Below are 4,823 nucleotides of genomic sequence, written 5' to 3'. Positions count from 1 at the left end.
TTATGGTAATCCACTATGATAATACTTTGCAAGTTCCCAAAATACTCCATCTCATCTATAATGGTGTTTGGATCTGTGGCTCGCCATTGGCTCTCTTGCTCGAACTTTGCCATGATACCACAATTTGTTGTGGAGCGCATTTTGTTAATACGCTCCATGTGGAAAATTTCATCCCCACGACCACGCCACAATATATATTTTGTATTATACATTGAAACGATTAATTAGTTATTACATATCAAATCTAGATATGATAGCTTATAAAACATGTGGTCACTTTTGGACTACATCCCCTCAAGAATTTCCACTCCTCAATAGAGACCTCCACCCCTTCGCAAGAGGCTGCGATCAAAGCTCAATGTGACCATCACATTGACATAAATTGCGGCATCTTCTCCATTCCCTTTAGGATATTGAATCAATCAAGGGCATGTACTACATCAAAATTTGGATCGCGCTTCTTCCCAATCTTTCCTAGCTTGCTCGTACCTAGGAAGCCATGTCTCCATGGAGGCATGGTGCAACATACAAAAACAATTCACTTTCTCCTCCATTGTAGCACCCATCCTTTTTTCTATCCCATTTCCAACCACTACATCTCCGGTCAATCTATCATCGTCCTTCAGCGACCATCGCAATACTGTTGTCTGAATCCACTGTTGGTAGCCACTATGAAATATGCACTAATGCCTCAGACACCAATCAATCTTTAGCTATGCTACCTTCCCCTTCTGGCCAAGCTCGTTGTCACCCAAAGCCTTTCAGGGTTTTCATGAAGCGCTCCAAGAAGAACATCCATCACATATGGACATCAATCTCCACTTCATCTACAAGATGTACCACGAGATGGATTTGTATCGCGAGCATGCTGGTGGGAGGCATGTACTTCTCAAAAAGATAGATTGTCTCCACTACTCCCCGCCTTGTAGGTTCAATAGAAGATGTCTTGATCTCCTTTCGTGAGATCCATTGTACTAAATTTGACAACCTGTAAAATTTCCTATGTATTTCAAGAGTAAGGCATCCTGCGATCATGATTGGTAGTACAAAGTGCCATAAATGAAAAAGCATTACAAACAATGACTACACTCCAAATAGCAAAATACGTAGGCCACTTACAATCCATTCATAGTACAAACTTGGCATATCTTATGCCAATCATGGGATTTTAGCCCTGATCGTCTTTAGAAAATGCGGATTTGAGAGAACGCATCATACCCGTCGGAGTGTAGATAGTCCTGATAATTTGCTTCACAATGCACTCTTCTTTAGTGGAGAAAACCCAAGGAGCGCTAGGTGATTGCAAGTGACCATCAGCACTCGACTGCGGCCAAAGCACCTCCATCTTGCCTACCTCCTTCAAATCCATTCATACCCCTATAGTGTCTCTATTTCCTGTGATGTGGTCCCATAGTAAGCTGCCCACATTCTTGAAAATATGCATGGGATCCAAGAAGTGGTTGATCTATAATAAGTGGGTCCAATATAGCAACTTGTAGAAAACTGAGAACGGTTGCATTCCATTTGGATGCAACTCTGTGTGAACCATTATCAACTCGTACAAACTTTGGGCATTCATTCATATTGGAGGTCATCCAATAAAACCTTCCCTCAATTCATGACCCTCTCGCAAGAAAGCAGCGTGATGGAGAGAGATACATGTCCATATTCTTAACTTTGTAGTGGCCAGGAATGAGTAAGCTAAGGATCACGTGTCCTTTCTTCGTAGAAAGCCATGGTGGGATGTTGTAGTTAACAAGGACTACAAGCCACACACTGTAAGAAGTTGACAACAGGTTCATGCCATCCATAGCAAGATTGAGCCGAAGATGCCTTGGCTCTCGTGCAAAGACTGGAAAGGTAGACTCAATATGGCTCCATGCACGTGAATCCATTCATATTCATTTGACTCCATCTGTGAATCTATTCTGTTCATGCCACGTTGTCAAGCTCACCATGCCCAATGTATGAAACATGTGATATATACAAGGGATAAGTGAAAAGTGTCTAAGAACTTTTTAAGGGATCGTTTTCCCTTGCAAGTCATGTCGATACCTGTGAGCACCACACTTTGAACATGTTTCCATAGTCTCATACTCTCCTCAAAACAACACGCAATCGTTGATATATGCATGGACGATGTTGTAGCCCATGCCAAGCTTTCATAAAACATGTCACGCATCATCACGAGACGCATGCATGGTATTTCCAAGTGGTATATATAATACTTTAGCAACCTAAAAGAAAATCATAAAACACCTTGAAATAGCACAATTGTTTTTTATAATGGTGCCGAAAAGATATCAACGAAGCATACGTAGAAGATACATGAACCTTCGGTCACATTTGCATCACTCCACTTGTATTTTGCTTGCACACTTAGGAGTGCAAGTAGCATCTTCAGGCAGGATACTCGGCACCCATCATATAATGGTATGGATGCTTCCTCTCTAAGTGGATTAGATGTCTCAGCATCCATGGGCATCAATGCATCGATCATTGCCTCCATCTCGGGCTCCAAGATTGTAGGAAAGTCTAAAAGGTTACTTGTCTCCTCTGGTATTAATAGTATAGACTAGATAGTGCCTTCCAAGTGGTAGATTGGCTCAGGCACTCCATCCATTGCACGCCCATGAACTCTTCGAACTGGCTGCAATAGGTACACTCCCCCTTGGGATGAGATATCACCTCCTTGTATAAATTTTATGGCCATATCCAATGTTTTTGTATATGATATTCAATTAGTTTGTGAATATAATGTATGATTGATACACAATTTTCTTACAATTTTCTCAAAGTTTGAGATCTCTTGATCAATGATCTCCGATTGAAACTTGCCAAAGCGTCGTACATATTCCATAGACAAGCAACACTTTCATCTAATTACCAACTTGCATTGAGAGCAAGGACACGGGACACGCTGATTAAGATATGCCTTGCGATCTTGAACATCACGACCTTCATCGTTTTTCATTTTGTCTACATTATGACAAACAATTTGTTTTTATTCTCGTTCTCTTTTTCTTTCTAAATTTGTTTGAGAAGGGATTTCTTCTCTTGTAGCTCAACAAAATTAAAGTCAACTAAAGTCTTAGTTTTCTCCCCCTTTCTTTGCACATTTCTTTATGCTCTTTTTTTTAATGTTCTCTCCCCTTTCTCTTTCTTTCTCTCCTTGTTTTTCTTTGTTGCCCCTCTCTTTGTTTCTCTCCACCCCCTTATGTTTTCTCACTCATTCTCCTCTCTCCCTCCCTCCCTTCTCTCTCTCTCTTTCCCTATTTATTTATTATCTTTCATGTTTATTATCTCTCTCTCTCTCTCTCTCTCTCTCTCTCTCCTCCTTTTCTTATCCCTCTCTCATTTCATATCTTTCTTTCTCTCTCTCTCTCTCTCTCTCTCTCTCTCTCTCTCTCTCTCTCTCTTTTCCCCTCTCTTTGTTTCTCTCCACCCCCTTATGTTTTCTCACACATTCTCCTCTCTCCTTCCCTCTCTCTCTCTCTCTCTTTCCCCATTTCCTTGTTATCTTTCATGTTTACTCTCTCTCTCTCTCTCTCTCTCTCTCTCTCTCTCTCTCTCTCCCTCTCCTAGTTTTCCTTTTTTCTTATCCCTCTCTCATTTCCTATTGTTCTCCCTCAATGCACCTCATTCTCAAGAAAAACCCTCTCTTTGTTTCTCTCCATCCCCTAGTGTTTTCTCACACACACACACACACACACACACTCTCTCTCTCTCTCTCTCTCTCTCTCTCTCTCTCTCTCTCTCTCTCTCTCTCTCTCTCTCTCTCTCTCTCTCTCATGTTTATTCTCTCTCTCTCATTCTCTCTACCTTTTCCTTTCTTCTTCTCCCTCTCTCATTTCCTATCTCATTTCCTCTCTTTATCCCTCAATGCACATCATTCTTAAAAAAACAAACAAAAAAGAAGGAAAAACAAGAACAAACCCTCTCTTTGTTTTTCTCTACCCCCTCATGTGTTCTTGTTCATTCTCCTCTCTCCCTCCCTCTCTCTCTCTCTTTCTCTCTTTCTTTATTATGTTTCATGTTTATTTTCTCTCTCTCTCTCTCTCTCTCTCTCTCTCTCTCTCTCTCTTTCCTTTCTTCTTCTCCCTCTCTCATTTCCTCTCTTTCTCCCTCAATGCACCTCATTCTCAACAAAAGCAAACAAAAGAAAAGGAGAAAGAACAATAACAAACCAAGAGGAAACAATGTACTCACCACAAAGGCCCAAGGATGGATTCTTTATCTCCTCTTCGCAACGGCTTCTCTTTGCCCTTTCTGCACTTCCTCCTCTTCTTCGCGAATGGTGATGGCCGCGAGAAGCTCTCCTTCTCTCTCTTTCTCTCCCTCTGCCTCCCAAATGCACAATCTATTTCGCTCGCTCTTTTGTTCTTTGCAAAAAAATGCCGCGCTCGGGTTTCAGCCGTTTCTTTTTGTCTGAGTACACCATTGCAAATAGTGATGCCGCTAATATGAGTTACAACTGCCCGTCGCTATTCCCCTATATCCTTGTAATGAATATCCATGCTATGGAATCCATACAAAAATTGCACACACACACAATTCCACAAAATCAGGATTCATCTAATCATTTAATCCCCTCAAAACTCTATTTTTAAACCATTTTTCTCAATTTCACTCTTATGAATACCTTTTAAAACCCAATTATTATTATAAAAGTCATGCTAATCAAGCATTTAAAAAACATATTTCGAATTTTTTTCTTAGCAAGAATGCTTTATATGCATGCACGCCATTCTTTTTTTATCATTTTCAAATAAAATGATGTGCATGATGGCGAGGGCCACATTTGCTTGGTGGGCATCTTTGAT

This window comes from Lygodium microphyllum, chromosome 9 (genome assembly GCF_053477565.2).
Source record: "Lygodium microphyllum isolate KBCC chromosome 9, Lygodium_microphyllum_v1.1.10, whole genome shotgun sequence".
Lineage (NCBI taxonomy): Eukaryota > Viridiplantae > Streptophyta > Polypodiopsida > Schizaeales > Lygodiaceae > Lygodium > Lygodium microphyllum.
This window is presented reverse-complemented; position numbering follows the sequence as displayed.